Below are 19306 nucleotides of genomic sequence, written 5' to 3' on the forward strand. Positions count from 1 at the left end.
CTCTTTACGTTCAGATTTGCACTTTCTCAAAAGTCTTTGGGCATTTTGTTAAAGGTCCTTGTGGTGCCCAGGAGACAGGGAGGATCCCAGTTCCTGCTTTTCTCCACTTATCCTTTCTAGGACCTTGCACCATTTCTCAACAAAGAGTTTCTAACTTTTCTCAGTGGACAAAACACAAAACTCTATGAAAACAGTGAAAGAACACATCTTGTCCCTAGCAACCTTTCCATAAGGACCTGTATAACATGTTAACTGCAGCTGTACTCAGCAGTCTTCATTCTCTTTCCATTTTACTGCATCACTATCTTCTCCCCTAAATTAATAGGAATGGCTTGCAAAATTTACGGATCTGGTAAAAAAATTCCATTTGGAAGGCACTGTAAAAAAGGTGTATTTTTAATGTTTTGCCAACCGCTTTCGTAAGTTATAAACAAATCCATAATGTTAAACACTGCAAGCAATTTTCAGTGAAAACTCTTTTGGTAACCCCTGTCTAAAATTTGATTACTGTATTTGGTACATTGATTTAGCAATGAAAGTAATGACAATATCATCATTTTAAGCTTCCTTGCAGGAGCGTTGTAGAGATACACGTAAGTTTACATTTGTGTAGTTTTCCCTGTCTGCTTTCAATTATGAAATGCATTATTTAAGGAGAGTGATAACAGCTCTAATTGCAAATAAAAACAGGGTGTATCTTTGAAAAGTGCCCCTGTGAGATGTTACAACTAAACCCAGTACTATAGGAACAGCACATAAAACCTAATAGATTATAGAAAAAAGCCCAGTGACAGTTTTCATGGTCTGTTCACCCAATATTGCATTTCTGAAGAAAGCATTCTTAGTTGAATTTACTCAACAAGAAACACAAATTTTTACTTTTATTTATGTGTACTTAGAAGCTACTATTATACACTAAGGCCTCACTGTGCAAGGTGCTGCACAAATGTAACAGAAGACTTGCCCAGCTACAAAGGATAGATGATGTGAGTGTTACAGATACGCTTTGTTTACATTTGTATTGCAAATTTTATTTTAACATTTTTCGGTTCAGACACTTCCTGTCTAGTGCCAGCAACTTCTAATGTCCTGCATAATTCACCAGTGGTACCATAACAGCTCACGCTGACCTGCTGTGTCTGACTGCACTAATGCTGCACTTGTTCTGAAGGAAGGGTAGGGGGTGGGGGGTTGTCTCCTATTTAGCTCTGACAACAATCCATAACTGTTGCAAACAACCTATTCCCTACCCTTCAGACACAGATTCTAGAGCACACACTCACTCCCAAGACATACCAAAAAAAGTTGAGAACAATTGACATATTTTGCACTAGATTTAAGGTCAGGTTTTACTGCTGCAAAAGCTAGCTCATTTTAGTTTTAATAGTATTTTAAAAGTGCTAACTATCAACAATGTAACTAGACTTGATTTATTATACAGATACTGCTGCGTGATAGAGAACCTACTTTACCCTCCATTCATTTCTTCTGTCTGATGTACACAAAACTTCAAGACAAAGTTTTAGCCTGAAAAATGCCTGCCTTTTTATTTTTTTTTCTTAAAGCTCTAAACTCAAACTTCCAGAATGTATGACGAAGTATGCAATATTCTCAATGCATCTCCCAACTGGTGTGACTGGTGACTTTGCCTTCCGTCTTAGCTGTCTCTCACTTATACTAATTATATTTTTGTGCTTTATATCGCTCAGCACTCAATGGTATGTTCTTTATGTTCATGTAATTTATCTCAAATTTGTCAAAGCTCCTGTCAAATTTCCTATTGCTACACGGTGCCTTATTCTAGGTTTGTCCATTGATATGGAAGTCTTGAAATCAGGCAGATGGTTTTGTGAAGTAAAGACTGTTTTGCCTCAAGCAAGAAGCTTGTAGATTAAAAGAAAGGTTAATTCAAAAATAATTCAAGGTAAAGATAAAAATTTGACAGATGTGTGCAGTTCTTTAGCTAGTCCCTTTTTCCACGATGGCACTATAGTATTTATATATTCTAGACCATACCTATGTGGAAGTGTACAAAATTTATCATGGGAGTGAGGATCTGAAATTAATTTCTAATCAGCAAAGAGTATCCTGGCAACATTGCTAGCTTAAATTCCCTCAGCCCATAGGCCAGTAATAACCCCAGCAGCTCTGCTTTCAAAGTCCTATGAGCAGATATTGTAGAGACTTCGTGGTATAGATTATCTGGTTTGGTGGTATCACATTCCACTTACATGGAATGTCAGTGTAGGCTTGTGAAATGATCTTTGAAAAGCAAATTAATTTTTAGCAAAATTCTATCTTCTAAAGGAATGTAATCAAGATGTTGCATGGAAAATTGCAATGCCTCCTGGTTTCAAAAGTGTAGTGAACAGAAGAACAATCTTCTTTGTATCTGCCTGTATTAGGTTAAAAACATCGACACATGTAATTAAAAAAAAACCTGCAAGATGTCTTATGCCTGTCTATTTTGGGGAGAAAGAGAAAGAAGCAAGCAATATTTTAATGGAGTAACAAAACAAAACATTACTCCAAATTTGCCCTACCAGTCGTGTCCCTCTTGCACCCAAGGGGCTAATAGAAACATTTATGATATGAGCTATTTTTTACTAAAATAAGCATTAAATAAATAGTTGCAATGAGAAGTTTTGAACAGGCTTCACACAGTCTGAAGATTTGGTTTAAATAAATATCCACATCTGGCAGTTAACTATAGGACCATCATAGAAGAAGAGACTTTATTTTGATGCAAGATAAAAAATTTTGAGATAACTGTATCCTGGATGCTCAAAAAAGAAAAAATTCCTCTACCTCCTGCTGTTAGATGCCTTGGAAATGTCTTGAAAACAGCCTTTTCCATGGTGTTTTGGCATTATTTTAGAAGTGTTTTATATGTCTATATTTCTATTTTAGAATTGTCTCAAATAAACCAAACAACACTTCAAAACAAGATAATTTATGACATATGTTCTTTGTGATTATGCCTCAGATTTAACTACAACATTTTTAACACAGCAAAACCAAAGTTTTTTAGTAGCGCTTTCTTCCGTTATACATCAGGTTTCATACTGTTTTGCCTCAGGAAAAGGAGATGACTTGTACCACATCCCTTTCACTACAAACAGCTGAGGCCTAGGTTTTTAGGACTGCTGAGCAGGGTTCCTCCCAGCTTTGCAATGTCTACCAGGTTTACCTACAGTCTATGGCATCACAGCAGCTTGTGTGTAAAAACTGCAGATGAGGTAAAACTTTCTGTTTGCCCAACACAGTTTATGTGTTGGCATCCAGCCCCTGCCAGGGAGCACAGAGCAGGGGTTAAGGACAAGCAGGAAACTCGCTTTGGATTTAGCTCAAGTCACTGAGCTCTAAGATCTTACACCCAAACTCAAGCACAGCTATTAAACAGAAACACACTCAAAGGAGCCTAAGCTTTATACTCAGAAGTGATCAATTTTCTTAGAGCCTGACCACCTTAGCTATGCAAGCCATGTTTTGTAACAACGAACAAAGCCATGACTAAATACCTTCGCAAATCAGAACCTCAGAACTGAAACAGGCACAAGACTGCTGCCTTGCTAAACCTATGAAAGTTTGTAAGCCTCCATCCCTTCTCTTTCCCTTCCTGACCATGAAAACTGTTCTTACTCAATCACAATATACTGAAGTTCCTCCACTTGTCTCTATTTCATCCATATCACTGTCATACGATTGCTAGGTGACTTGCCTAGTGCATATTTGGGGACTAGGTCTTACCATTCTGTGCCAGAAGATTTTTGAACTCTAGTGTTTTCAGAGGTTGTTTCTGCAGTCAGGCATATCTAATGGTAGCTATTCCAAACCAGTCAACATCTGTTTCAGTACTTTTACCTCATTTTTATCAGCCACTCATACTGTCCACCATTCTTGTTTTCTCCTGCTGTCATTTTATAGGACATTTTCTCAATTTTACTTTTACAAATATTACTCTAATTGAGACAAGTGAACACATGCAATTGGCAACGTCGCTAAGCTGTAATGTTTCATCCAGTATACTTAGGTTAATATTCAAGCTTTAATACAACAGAACCATGACTTCTGTAGCTTTAAGAAAGCTGTCCATGCTAACCTTAGTTTTCCCTTTCAGCATGACTTCTAATTTGATCAAACCCTGTAAGTATCTAGTGTGAAACAGATGGTGTGTGTTTGGGAAAGTTTAAAAAGGGAGTATAATATACTCCCTTTGGCGGGCGACTCTGAAATGCATCTGTTCTCTCTGCAGCAAGGCTCTTCTCCCTACTGCAGGCAGGCGCTGTGAAAACCTCCACACACAGCACTCGCAGTGTGCCATCTGAATCACACTGTTCAGAGTACTTTCAAGTCCTGGGTCCCTTTTGAATCGAACACTAATCAAGGTGGCATTTTTTGACAAAGGACAAACATTGACAAAATTAGGACTAGACTTTCAGAAAACCATTTCATTCATGACCTCAGGATTGAGGTCTAGAAACCTTCAAGCTATTCTGTCTGAAAAGCACTAATGAAAACTACATCAGGTTTTAAATCAGGGATATGCAGCCTGTGGCCCACGCACCAGTGCCAGAACATGGGCAGACTCTGAAGAGCAGAGCAGGGCAAGGAGCAGGCAAATATAGCATCTCTGGGAATTAGCAGCTCCCACCTTGTGACTTCCACCAAAATATGAGTTGAAACCCCTATTAAAATGGTAAGAAAATTATTTATTATTTCTCAGCCCAAAAAGGTAACAACTATGGAGTCCAAGGGGGGGATCAGGTGATTCAATAGGTTAAATCAACACTCACACCGACATTGATTGTTTTTCCTTTGTGTCATTAATCATACAGATATGGTTTTAAAACATAACGCCACAAACATAGCATCAGTGCTACAACAGATCAGAGCTTGGCTTAAGCTGTCAACAGAAACACAGAAATGTTTTTTGGGCCCAGTCAGGAGGATGGATAAGTATATAACGAGTAAGCTTTAATGAAATCACTAGCCAAGAATGCTAAGAACTTCTCATCAATAATCACCTTTGTATTAAAATACTGATTCACTGAGCCAGAAAAAAAAACAAAACAAACAAAAAAAAAACCCAAAAAAAACCCCACGCAAAAAAAAAGCACTCTGCATCCAGAATGCTATTCATCCTATGCAACCTCTCTTCCTAGAACTTTTTTTTTTTTTCTTCCAGGGACTATTTGTTAATTGTGTGAGGAAATCACTTGGACCCAGGATTCATCTACTTTATTCTTAGTATTTTGGGGCTTACTTTTATCAACAATTACCTAGGGGCAAACAAGACAAATGTACACATCTGCTTATCAGCAAAGCAACTTAATATACTGACACTGAAAAATTTTAATTCAACTAAGTTTGGGCTTCTCTGTAAAATACTCCTTTAAAAAGTGAATCATTATCATATTCTGTGAGATTGCAAATGTATAATTGTATTTTTGAACTCTCCTAGTTCTAGTAACATACTTTGATTTCTGATGTTTCAAATAGGTTCTTTTCATATCTTATATTTCAACCAAAGGTTCCTCAACTGAAAGCCAAATTTCAGCACCACTTCAGAGTAGTAATCCTCTTGTGAAATGACCTCTTGGTTACAGTACTCCCCAAATAGCATTTTTCAAAAGTCACTTTTTAAGTTAATATAAAAATTTAATTGAAGTTAATAAAGTGCTTTGAGACTACCAGATTAAGACAAAAAAAATACAGTCAATGAAAAAATTATTTGATACTGAAGAGGTCACAAACATTAATAGACAAGGAGGAAAACTCTATTTGTGAAAATTCAGAGAAATAGTGTATGTCTTCATCTAGTTAATACAGTTTTTATTTCCCCCTTCAATTTGTAGGATAAAGAGTTAGCCCTGAAATGCACAGCCTCTAGTCAGATACATAACATACAAACTAACCTTCAGAGAAAGCAGTTGTCTGTTCTACAAATATTATTTCAATAATCTGAATGATTAAGCATTCTATATTATCACTTTTTAAAAGCATAGAGCAATTAAAAAGCAATAGGACATTCCGGAAAATTGAATTCTGCACTACATACTGTAAACCCCAGTCTCACTTGTTATAAATACTTAAACAGAAAAAAAATAAACTTTATTATTTAAAGGCAAATAAAGCTACGCTTCTCTCTCATACTGGAAAGTCCCAAAGGCTTTATATTCTAAAGTCTTTCCTCTAAAAGACTTTTCCAATTTATTTTCAAAATAGAAATCAGCAGGACAAAGGACTAAAAGTTCCCCATGGAATGAAAGTGCAGGAATGATCTTCCTTTTCTCTCTACTCAGATTTGTTTAACTACAAAATTGTAAAACATTTGGCCACGACTAGGAGGAATCAACTTAGCTAACATCTTGCTGTCCATGACCTTGTGGCCAGCATAAAACAAGACAAAAAAGAATTCAATACTTTTAGCTAACTATATTTGTGACAGGATTTTATCAAACTAGACTATATAATCAAATACATGAATCATAGACAGCTAAGCTGATTTTTCAGTCATCTGCACTAGTGCCAGAACAACTGCTTACCTTTGACAGCAAAGACAAAGCCACAGAGTCGGAGGGAGGCCCTGGGTCCTCCAATTACAGCTGGTGATGTATCACCTCAACAAGGTCCCATGAGGGCAAGAGACCCACTAAACAGCCCATGCTGCACCTGCAAACTAACATTGCTGCACCTCTCCTTTCACATGGCTTGGTACCCGGGCAAACCTTGCTATACTCAGCTGACAGGGTGTCACGTATCAGGGTGTGGTGGCTGGGTGTCTGGCGGGGTTTTGGCACAGTTTTGGTAGTGGGGAAGGGGGCTACAGAGGTGGCTCCTGTAAAAGGCTTCGAGAAGTTCCCGCGGCTCCAATTTCGGACCCGCCTCTGGGCAAGGCCAGACCGATGGCACCTCTGCAAATGACGACTGAAGAGTGAAAGAAGCGGTTGATTGCTTTTTCTTTCTGTTTGGTCTGTGTTGGTGAGTGGGTGAGCGAAGAGGGATGGGAGACAGCCCTGCGGACACCCGGGTCCGTGAGGAAGGAGAAGGGGAGCTGTGCCGGTGCAGGGCTTCCCCTGTGGCCCGTGGTGGGCTGGCGGCTGAGCCCCTGCAGCCCCTGGAGCCCAGCGGTGGCCCGGAGGTCGCCCTGCAGCCCGCGGAGGGCCCCGGGCCGGAGGAGCAGGGACCGGGCCCGGAGCAGAGCGCGACTCCGCCCGCGCTGGAGCCGCCCGTCGGTGGGAGGGCGGCAGCGCCGGGAGGGACCCGCGCTGGGGGGTTCTGGGGAGCTGCGGCCCCGCGGGAAGGACTCGCGTTGGGGCAGTTCCTGGAGGGCTGTCTGCCGGGAGAGGGACCCCGCGGTGGGGCAGCGGAGGGCTGCGAGGGCCTCTCTGAGGAGTGAGGAGCAGCGGAGACACCTTGTGCCGGACTGACTGTAACCCCCGTTCCTGCCCCCTGCGCTGCTGGAGGGGGAGTGGGAGCGGAGCTGAGCCCGGGGAGACCGGAGGGGTGAGGGGGGAAGGTGTGTTGTATTTAAGACCTGATTGTGTCTCTCATTACCCTTGATGGTGCTGGTTGTTTCGTATTAAATGTGTGTCGTTATCCCCAAATTGAGTCTGTCTGTAACTGGTGAGTGAGGCCTCCCTGTCCTTTGTCTCGACCCTCAAGGCCCTTTTGGTTGCATTTTCTCCTCCCCATCCCTCAGGGGACGAGGTAGGGGTGAGCAAGCGTGGTGCTTTTGGAGCCAGCTGGGTAGGTTCAAACCATGACACAAGGGTAAGAAAGCTGAGAGATTTCCACACTATCAGTACTAGCTGAAGGGCTTGTTCTGACCAGTGAGCAAAGGCCCAAAAACTAAATATTCCCTCAAGAAAAAAATTCATTAAAGGCTTCAAGTTTTGCTCAAATAATTTTCAAACTAGTTCCTGCGTAATTACAATCACATAGAGTGGGAAAACTTACTGCAGTTGTCCGCAACCAAAATTCAGTATACCCTACATTAAACCACATTTGAATAGATGGATGTTCCTGCACCTACTCAGTAGTCTTGGATTGATTTCATTAAGATTATTCATGTAAGAACTGTAAAGTGTGATAACTTGTTGGTAAGTACAAAATGGTGACTGTCTTAGACCTTCAGGTAAACTTAGGAGCAAACAAGAACGGTATATTCTGATTAAACATCATATGCAACCCTGATAACAAAGGTCTAGGTAATAAAGAGATCACTATAACATACTGATTAGACTCCATCATTGAAAGTGACTTTTGCATAAAGTGGGACATACAAACATTAGTTCTCTGATGAATACCATGATGAAATTGATACAGCTTTGCCATTTTGCTAGAGCTACTTTCAAATGCTTATTGTTTGCTCGCCACAAAGGATTACAAATGAGCTTGTGAGTGACGAAATCATCTTATTCATCAGTGTAAAATCTAGTAGGCAATCTTTTGGAGAAATGCTGCACCTCCAATCAAGCAAGCAGAGTAGAACAGCAAGCGCATTTTTATTTACAGGTTTAGATGTTTATCAATAACTCTCAATTATGTGACTGAAGCACAGTGTTACTCATGAATGATACTAACAAACATCTTAATACACTACTATTAAAAAAGACAAAAGCTCAAGGAATGTATTTGTAGCTGTAGTTTTATTAGTAATAGGACAAATTGCGTAATTTTTAAAATCTTTGGCAAACTGTTTCTTTCAAATAGTAATATATAGACACAATCTGAATATCATTTGGTTTTAATTTACCGCTGCAATAGTAAGCCATATATGAAGTTTATTAATCTCTGCATATTTCTGTGAGTTCCAAAGGTAGACTTCAGTTTTGCAAACATATGGCACAACTGTAGAATAAAAACAAATGTAAGATGTAAAATCTCAGCTTTGTAGATACTAGCAGTATCCAAAAAATTCAGGTAAGCAGAAAAACACATCAAAAAAAAAAAAATTAAAAATGTAAAAACATCCACAGTACATGCTAAACCTTTAAACATGATAGATAATTACATAGCATTTTCATGCTGATTATTAATTGATTATTAATTTGGATTCTTTTCTATGCATATAGCTAAAAATGACTCTGGCATTAAAACCAGAGCTAAACCCAAGCAGATAGATGTTCTGTAAAAATAACACACTATCTGTTTGATTACAATAGCAGAGGGAGAAGGAAAGACCCAGACAGAATGGCCATGTCTACAGCTAGCACTCAGCAACAAATATGGCCAATAGCTACTCCAGCACTGCAGATGCCCAGGTCTCAGGACCTGTGATGCTCCTGATGGAAACCTGCTCCCAAGGACCCGCAAGCTCTGCAGCTGGGGAATCCAAGCAGGTGACACTGCCAGAACAAGACAGCAAATGCGGTTTCTGACCGCAGAACAACTGAGGTTGTCAAGAACCTGTCTTGTGGCAAGACCTTAAACATTTTTCCTAAAGCACTTCTTATTCTGGTGTAAAAGACTCATGCAAGAAAAAATAATAACACGTTGATTGAGCTGTTCAGCCAGACAATAGGAGTCAGAATTCAGTTGCTGTTCTCCTCTTCTGGGTCTATAAGCCTTCTGACTAGAAATGTCTTCTTGATTTACAAAGTCAAGTTTCCAGTGATAAAAGGTTCCATGTTATCTATGCCATTTCATAATTGTCTCATACAAAAAATGAGGTAGAATTATTTCCTGTTATTGGAAGGCTTTTTCATAACCTCTCTCCTTCAGTATACAGAAACTGTCTAATTTCCAGTCTAAATTCAGTTACTGACAGGTAAAACCCCATTTGTTTGTAGTTTAACGCCAACTTTCCCTCTTGGATGTCAATCCTACAATATATTTACAGGGTAAATTTTACTCTCAGACTTCACTTTACTGGGATAAACAAACAAATTTACAAATCTCTTCTGGTATGATTGTTCTTTTCTTCCTCGACCTTCTCTGCACCTGTGCCGAGGGTAGTCACCTTTTATGAAAATAGATGGCAAAACATTGACAGAGTGCTCCACAGAGTATCCTTTGCTTTTAACAAATACATAGCATACCCCAGTTCAGCCTAGAGAATGACTTTTTCAGTACTCAGACCATAAAGACAAGGCATGCACCGACAAGTTTACTTTCTTTTTATGAGTGATTCCAAGTCAATAATCTACCTCCTTCAATGGGTGGGTATAGTATATAATAGTTCCAAAGAATGAGACAACTATCTGATGCACAAAAGCCAAACTAAGAAGTGTATATTTGTATAAAATAAGAAGAATATGATTTCATTTATTTGTGTAAAATACAAATTTGGCCTATGATATTTCATTCCTCCTTATTAATGTTTAGAAATACGCAAAGGGTGAGTGTCAGGAGGATGGAGCCAGGCTCTTCTTGGTGATGGCCAATGACAGGACAAGGGGCAACAGGTGCAAACTGGAGCACAGGAGGTTCCACATAAACATAAGGTAAAACTTTTTCACTCTGAGGGTGACAGAACACTGGAACAGGCTGCCCAGAGAGGTTGTGGAGTCTCCTTCTCTGGAGACATTCAAAACCCACCTGGACACCTTCCTGTGTGACCTACTCTAGGTGGTCTGCTCTGGCAGGGGGATTGGACGGGATGATCTCCAGAGGTCCCTTCCAACCCCTAACATTCTCTGATTCCTCCTATCCAGGCCTCAGCACTAATTTAAAGGGAGACTCTGTCTAATAACCTAAGCAAGTTGAGGTGGGAGCTATTGACAAGTAGAAACACATTTTAACTAGATCTTGAATGGCCAAAATATGAATTGGCCTGAACTTGACTCCTAACAGACAATAGTGAATCCAGTTAATGCTGGACTGCAGGTGAAATACATTCTTAGAAATACAACAGAAAATGTCTCAGTAGATCAATGACAATAACCTTTTGAATCTCCTCACTTTCATTCCTATACAAGCGTAAAAGTACCCTGCACATTGTTTCTCCATATATATATATATATATACTTATATATATTTGGCATTAAATCTGCCTTTATAATACATCTTGTCTATTTTTTATACATTGGAGATGAGTCATGTCACACTCCAGTCACCACTAAAATCCTACTTCTTGTACCTACGTGTGTACCAACATATGCTCAGGCTATTAGAGACTTCAAGCACAAATAACAGAAAAATACCATAAGGCATTCTAGCTTTGTCCATTAACAACTGGTCAGATAATCAATGCCTGAAATACACTGAAAGCATCAATTATTTAAAGGAGTAATGAAGACAGTTCTGCTTATACATTCCCTTGTAAAAGTAAGAAAATTGTGATCTAAAAATCTCCTGGCTCATCACAGGGCTCCTACATGTTCTGCTCCCAGAGATTTTTTGCTGTTTGAAATTAATTCTAATTTTAGGGAGACACTGAAACTCAAGACAAGATAAAATGCTAAGAACCATGCATACCTTCTTTTTCAGTCCTTTTAAGTGCATATGTTATTGCCCACACACATCTAGCATATAATTGTTGGCAGTGATGTTTTTTGGCTGGCACATCCTTTAGTGGTTGAAGGTTTCTGTATTGCTAAAATGAAATGGTATGACTGCCTCAGAAAGAGACAGAATAGGGGGGGTGGGAAAAGTTCGTATTGACATACTGCACTTTCCCAATTAAGTTAAATATCACCACACTCAGAAAGTGCTTTGCTGAGAGATTTGGTCTCTACCTTTGCAACAAGATCTTGGCAGTTTGTTGGCATTTGGCAGTTAATTTTACCAAACTGCAGACAAGGCTAAGGGACAAAAATTACTCCATTATATTTCGTCTGTCTGGCAGACTTACATTTGCCCAAGGGAAATTTCTCCGATGAGTATTTTTAAAGCTAGACTGGCTCATCCAAATTATCTGTTTCCAGCTGCTGTATTCTCTGGTAAATATAGGGCAGGAATTGCACGTTGGGCACCTGAAAGAGCAAAAGACAGAGGCCACATAGAAGGCACTTGTGTTTCACATCATATACAGGCTTAGGGTCCTTTGATTAGACAAAGGATAGATAAAACTTGGACAGTGTCTGCAGATTTCCACATCATCCTGCCAATTTGCCTGAAGCCTAATCTGGAAAGACTGCTTTAAGATGTCAGAGGGAAGCTCATCCTCATGTTCATGGAGGCTGCCAAAAAGAATGTAATTGTGACAGGTTTTGGTTTTTGTTGTTGTTTTTTTGAATGTGAATACCATCAGTTCCTTTCACACAGACTCCCAAACAACCATCAGATGATAATGAATTTCTGTCAATACAGACCCAGGCCAAATTTGAACTGGCAAGCTACAAATGAAAGACTATGTATCTGTTACCTATCACCTGGGCTATCCATTCCTTCTTACTCACACTTATTCTTAATTTACAAATAAACTGTCATTCAAAGTCAAAGACTAAAATTAGGTGGGGGGGGGGGGGAAGGAACACTGTTAAAATACACACTTCATGCCCTGATTTTAGCATAGCTATAAATAGTGAAGCCATAAAGTGGGGAGGAAATACATTCGGTACACTTTTACTTCAGCTACAAGCGCTTTCTGTGAAGTGTCAAGCACAATTCAATATTCAGCCATGACTTTTCATTCTCAGCCCACCTTCATCCACTGTCATTTGACAGAAACACTGAAGAAGAGCTTATACTTGTTTTACATGAAGAAGTTTCCCAGATGAGAATTCTCTAAGAGGAAGTCCCCCATATTTCAAATACGTCACAGTCATGACCCCTTATGGGTGTAAGCTCATGAAAATGGTTGTAATATCCAAAATGATTCCAGAACTAGCTGTCACGGCAGACAATTTAATACCCAGAATGTTTTCCACCTTCCTGTGTAAGGCAGTTCATTAGACTTAACTATGGGAGACGACACAGAGGTAATATCACTTACATGACATTTTACTCAAACACACGCTCCAGGAAATCAAACTAGGACTAAGGAGTTAATTTGTTTCGTCTGTCGAGTGGACTGGATACTTCTACAGGCTGCTGATTCTTTTTGACTGTTCTGAGATTCAGAGGACATCTACATAGTAACCACTAGGAAAAAACTGAAAGGTAAATACTCACTGATTTTGCAAAACACTCCATTTCACAGATACACTGTATACACTGTATCTTAAAACTGTATCATCTATTAAAGAGTGAATCTGTTTTCAGCATACCCTAAATGTCTGGGGATTTTTGTGCAGCAACGAAGAAACTGCTAAGAATGCAAGACTGAGAGATAAATGGACATGGGAATGACAGAGACATCTCAACATCAAATGAACTGGAGGCTTGCAAGCACACCTATTCAAAAACAGCCACGACATATGTTCTCAGATGTTTACTGAAACTATGACCGTGCAAAAAGAAAATTCTCCCAAATACAAAGACAGTCCCGCAGACATTCCTTTCTAAACAGGAAAGCCACCCCATTAGCAGAGTTGTGTTCAAACTCGGTATGTTCTTGCAGATGAAACTCATGTCTTCCACAATGCCATAAAACCTGGTATCATCACAGCCCAATTAAAATCTTTGTGCTAGTAGATAGAGTGATATGAAGGAATAGGTATGGCTAAACAAATTTAAAAGATATGTGACTGGCATTTTTAAATGTAAAAAAAGTTATTTGTCTACATGGAGAAGCATTAGTCTTACAGATGAAGAAGTGGAAAAATAGTACCAGTGTTTGTTTACCTCATGTACATGTGCTTTCTGGCTCCAGCTCTAAGCAGGGAGCTTCCAAGCCACTCCTAGCAGAACAGAGCCCATACTGTTCGATTTAAATTGAAAGATATCTTAACTTGAACTCTCTTGACTTTATCATTAGGATTTCTTCCTGCTGGGTCACTCAATCTTTGCCTCCAGTGGAGCAGGCGTGTAGTTATAATTGACCCTCTTGCTATATCCTCCCACCTGTAGCAGTGAATCTGCTGAAACAACCCTGGGTCTATGTAGGGTTCTGGGAACCTGAACCCAGAGACAGCAACCTGCTGTGATACATGCAGCTCATGTGACAAGGTTGAACAGAAAAGAAGTTAAAATGTTTCAAGTACTGAACAAATTTTACAAAAAATACAATAAAAAACTAACCAACCCCAGCCTACCTATGTTTTAACGAAAGAGGGAAAAAAAAGGAACAATTAATAATTCATTGTAATCCTTAAACTAAGTGTCAAATAACTCTCAGGAGTTTAATTTCAATGTCACATACTTCATGACTACATACTGTGGTTTTCAAAAACATTGTCAGTGTATTTTTCATTTAACAGCAGCAAAAGTTCCATCGACAGATAGAGACCTTTATTTCTCTGTCACCTACAGACCTATGGTCACTGAGAATAGAGGCTATTAAATGTGCAGTTTACAAAACATCAGTATTTCATATTTCTTTACATTAATTACTAATGGAATGCAATTAACTGATTCTCTCATGAGCTGTGATACCAGATTTAACAAGCCTGATTCCTTTCTCTCTCACTGTGGCATAAATTAGCAGTAGCTTCATTAATGTTGATAAAATTACATTGCATAAAAAGCATGAATGGATAAAAATAGAGAAGAGTTAGGACAATCTAGTAACAGGGCAACAGATTAGAACAATATACCAAGGCAAGGAATAAGAAAAATATTTTATTGGACTAATACATTTTAAAAACACTGTTATAAAAATGTGTTCAAAACTGCACTAATTACATTTCTAAAAGCCTTACAAAATGCAAGACCAGCCAGAAATGCGGTTTAGTGAATGCTACCTAGTGTCTTGGCAATCCACTGCTGAAAGGCAGCAGTGAGCATGGAATTTGGTGTTTCAGATTTCACTTTAATAGATTAGATTTTTTCCCTCATATTAATTTAAAATTTCACCTTAATTTGCCTCTCTAAGCTAGGAGTCTGTTTGAATTTTGTAATTAAATGTAAATACTTTATATGTTTTTATCAAAATCAAAATGGTTTAAAGCCTATGCAAAGGTAACACCTAGTCTTAAAAATGTCATATATCTGGAAAAAATTAAGTTTTACTTACAAGATTTGTGTGACTTTGAAGGTCACAGGTGAAATTCCTATGACTGCTGTCTAGTATCTTCCAAAAACGAAGACCAGTGCCACAGTCTCCTGAAAGTGGGATTTTAGGCACAGCCTCCAAAGGTCATGATCTTATGTAGCATAGAAATTAAGATATTTACAAACATTTGTTAGAGACTGCGCATCGATAGTTGAAGGCTCCATGTGTTAATAAGTTGTCCATGATTCAGAAAATCTCTATTTATCAAGATCCAAACTGTACAGACTGGTTGGAGGAGAAAAAGAGTGGATAAGAAGAACAAGAAATATCATCCTCCTCTGGATACACGCCACTGATTCTTTTGCACCTACCAAGTAGAAGGACTTGACAAGATATATTTGGTTTTCAGTTAATATTCATAAAAGGTGTGAATAGGATTCAGAACTTTTTAGTACAAAGCAAATCCAAACAAAAGGAATACTCAAATTAAAACTTTCATTTTTTCAAGACACAGCAGCCTTTTCTAAGCTTTATTAGAAAATTATCATGCCAGCTGTCTCTTTTCCCTGACTGTTATTCACACAATATGCCTCTCTCTTGTTTCTTTTCAGCTTTGCACATGTATAATAATGAGTTTTCTAGAATGGAAAACCCAGTGGAATATTAAAATCGCAAACAGCAGCTCTTCGAGTTAATTTCACCAAAGTGCATCACAACATAATACGATGTAGTAAGAATGAATTTCTAATAGGAATTCATTCATGGAAAAATTAATTAAAGAAAATGTTATTGCTAATATAGCTTTTCATATGTGTACTATTATATAATGCTAATAATAAAAGCTTAACATTTAAAAAAACAAACTGCTCATGACGTATTTCCTGGCCTGTATCATGAACAATGTCTTTTCCACAATATCATAGCAAATACTGACTTTAAAAATGTATGCTTATTATGATATTATTGAAATACAACACATGGGGAAGCTCACACCCCACAGTTGGGTTTCATCAAACGATTAAAAAAAAAAATAAATCTGCTGCACCGTTATCACAATGAAAGATACTAGAACAATCAAGCTTTTCATACTGATATTCACTAAAAAAACCCCCCATAAGAATATGATGGAATTTCCTAATGAACAAAAAGGAGACAATGTCAACACATGAAAAAATGGGGATATCACGTATAAAGAATAAGAAAACCTCGAGGAGTAAAGTAATAGACGTAGGATGAAATTCAACACAGTGAAGGCTACGTAACTAGATACTAATAAGAAATTATACTATAAGCCGTAATTACAGAAAACTGAAAAGGGGTGAAAGAAAAAGACATATAGGGTGATACAGATAAACTTCAAAAAACAGCAATTATGATCACAGATAAGACAGGTCAATCAGTACATTTCCAGAGAATATTAATAAAATACTCATAGGACTGGATAAAGCACTGACAAGGCCCTGTCTGGATTTCTGGGTACAAAAGTGAATTGGAAAAGATGCAGAGAAGTATATTACAATGATTAGGAAGGGATATACTATCAAATAAAAGGAACCTGTATGAATTGCCTTGATTAGAAAAGTCAAAAAAAGCCTGCAAATAAAAATATTTGTTCAAGGGTGGGGGAAAAAAAAAAAAAAAAAAAAAAATCAAGCTAAAAGTCAGTGCTGGAACAGAAACAAATTGCCATGAACAAAATAAAAATAAACAGGCCATGAATAAATTTAGCCTAGAGATTAGAAGGTTTCTAGCCATCACAGAATCGAAGCACAGAAACAGTATCCCAAGGTAGAAAAAATGACTTTTAATCTGGAATGTGGTAGATTGTGCAAAGGTTATGTGAAATAACTGCCTGTGATATAAGAGGACCATGCAATATGTTTCAGGAGATTCCTTCCAATCCGAAGTTTTCAAATTCATATTCAACTATGCAAATTATGCTCTCTCTATGTCAAACAGCATACATGCACCTCTCTGTTTCTCAAAGATAAAACGTTTTCTTGTTTTTCTTTAGTTTGTTTTTCTGCATGTTTCAATTATAATCTTGAATGCTTTTGTATTTTCCTTCCTAGTAAGTGCAAACTTGCCTTAAATATTTGCTCATGAAACCACGTTTAGACATCTGACTTTGTGTCCTAGGTACTCACTGCTACTATTACACACCACTTCTGTAACAGGACAGTCCCCAAACTAAGCAGTCTTTATCTTGGCAGTAAGACATTCATTGTGGGAAAAGCAAGTTTTAACCACTTTAAGCAAATTAGACTTTAGACCTTACGTACCACATGAAAACTCTCGATACATTCCACATGAACGTATCTAAGTTAGCACACATAAGAAGAAAACAGCTGTTTAAAGAAGTCAGCTCAGAGGAGAGAGTCATGAAATATCTAGAGATGTCTACAAACTGTGGAAGCTGAGCAGGTGGGTCTGGCTCCCCGTTGTCCTGGGCAAGGTAGCAAAAAGGACAGGTGGAGAGAAAAAGATAGAAGAGACTCACAGCTATGCTCAGAATTTCTACTGGTCCCAGACAACTGCCTGTGAATCTCTGACTAGAGGCTCCCTGAACAGCACACATGCTATTTTATACCCTTCACTGAATTGCCTCAGCATCCTCATATACTCTGTCATGTAAGCACATGACCGAACACTCTGGATTCTATCTTGGAGGCTTTTACTGGATATACATACACAGATTCAACTTTCTGAAGATTTTAAACATAATTTTCAAATGTTCAGCCACCTGCAGGGAAGTAATGAACAGACAGCAATCAGAAGAGGATAGACTGCTATGATCACAGAGAGACAGGCTGATAAACCAGTTGCTAGCAAGCTGCTTCTCTCCCCTCTACCCTGCCGCCACCTTTTTTTTTTTTTTTAAGTATGTAAAGTACTGTTCAGAATATCTGATAAATAGAAAAGAAAGTAAAATAATGGATAATTCTCCTGGAATGTGTTACAGATTGCTATTCATTCATTTATCAGCTTTATTTAATTCTGTGAGAAATGAAAATGATCTGAAAATTCTCGCTGTGCACAAAGTTACATATTTAAAAGCAAATTTACAAATCTGTGCTTTGACCCTTTGAATTTTTTTTTCAGTTTTTACCTTTATTTCAAGGCCTGCAGACATTTCCATTTTTTTGTATTGTCTAAATGTTAAAACTGCAGCTCCCTTAGGATGACTTGTACTCAGAGTTGACTTTTTATCAATCATGTTAATTTGGAAACAAGCTACTTGTTTGACTTTTTATTCATCACAGTCAAAAGTGGATTGTGTTAGCCCTGTCCCATTTGCCCTTAATTAACAACCATTGAATCCTCATATTAATTAGCAGAGCTGTTAGATATTTTATATCACTTCAATATAGTGGATAATTAAAAGTCCCATTAATAAAACTCTGGTATTCATAATGTTTATAAACTTATAAGGAAACAATAAACCTGATTACACTACAGCTTTTTACATGCTTGTTTATTGATATGACACTGCCTTAACTTAAAAACAATTCACAGCCTTATAAAGGTTTAAGTGGTGGCTTTAGTTCAATTCATCTAATACACAAAAATTCAGAGAAGATCAACTTAAATACTTTCTGAAACAGCCCAAGAAATAATTGCCACTATTGGAAAATGGGCAACATTCGGTGCTGTTCTTTAAAAATCAGAAGTAGGATTTTATATTTTTTTTTACATTTAAAACATCACAAACCATCATTCTTATTTATAACGCAAAACAAGAGACTGATTGATTCCTGCTTGTGCACAGAAGGTGCAATCCAGAAGACAGCAACTTTAAATGACAGCTACAGCTTAATTGGCATCATCCAAGGGAAGCTGTCCTGCTGAAGCACTGAACCATCATTTCCCTAAGGCACATTGGCCTTACTTTGTCCCCAGTCGGCATCACTTTTGCATTTTCAGACTAAGTGCCTCAGGGCCCTTTGCTGGAAGATCTATGCCAAGGACCTCTGAAAACATGAAGTCCAATGCCTTAAAACTTTTTGTCACAGCCTTTGATGAAAACAAAGTAGAGATCTATGTTCATAAAAATTGGGAAAGGTGACAATTGTCAAAGATGTTCAGGTGATGGTGGCAAGATATTAATAGCTGACTTGATCCTGCTTACCTTGTACCCACAATATATCTTCTGAGGATTAACGATAAAGTCATCGGGTTACTAAGGAAAATTCAATTAACACAATTTGATCCATTTCAAAACTCTACCAGATAGGATAAAAAGTAAGTGGCATGATTATAATTTGTAAGGTAATCTACAGTTCCCGAGTCGCAAAGAGGACAATAAATCATAAATGCAACCCC

General features: G+C 38.1%; 1 protein-coding gene across 1 annotated transcript in view; it reads right to left on the reverse strand.

Moving 5' to 3' along the window:
• LOC104345166 (BEN domain-containing protein 5) overlaps window positions 1–19306 on the reverse strand; it is a 628288-nt gene that overhangs the window by 316985 nt on the left and 291997 nt on the right. The window lies entirely within an intron of this gene.

Source organism: Leptosomus discolor, chromosome 3 (assembly GCF_034619465.1).
Source record: "Leptosomus discolor isolate bLepDis1 chromosome 3, bLepDis1.hap2, whole genome shotgun sequence".
Classification (NCBI taxonomy): domain Eukaryota; kingdom Metazoa; phylum Chordata; class Aves; order Leptosomiformes; family Leptosomidae; genus Leptosomus; species Leptosomus discolor.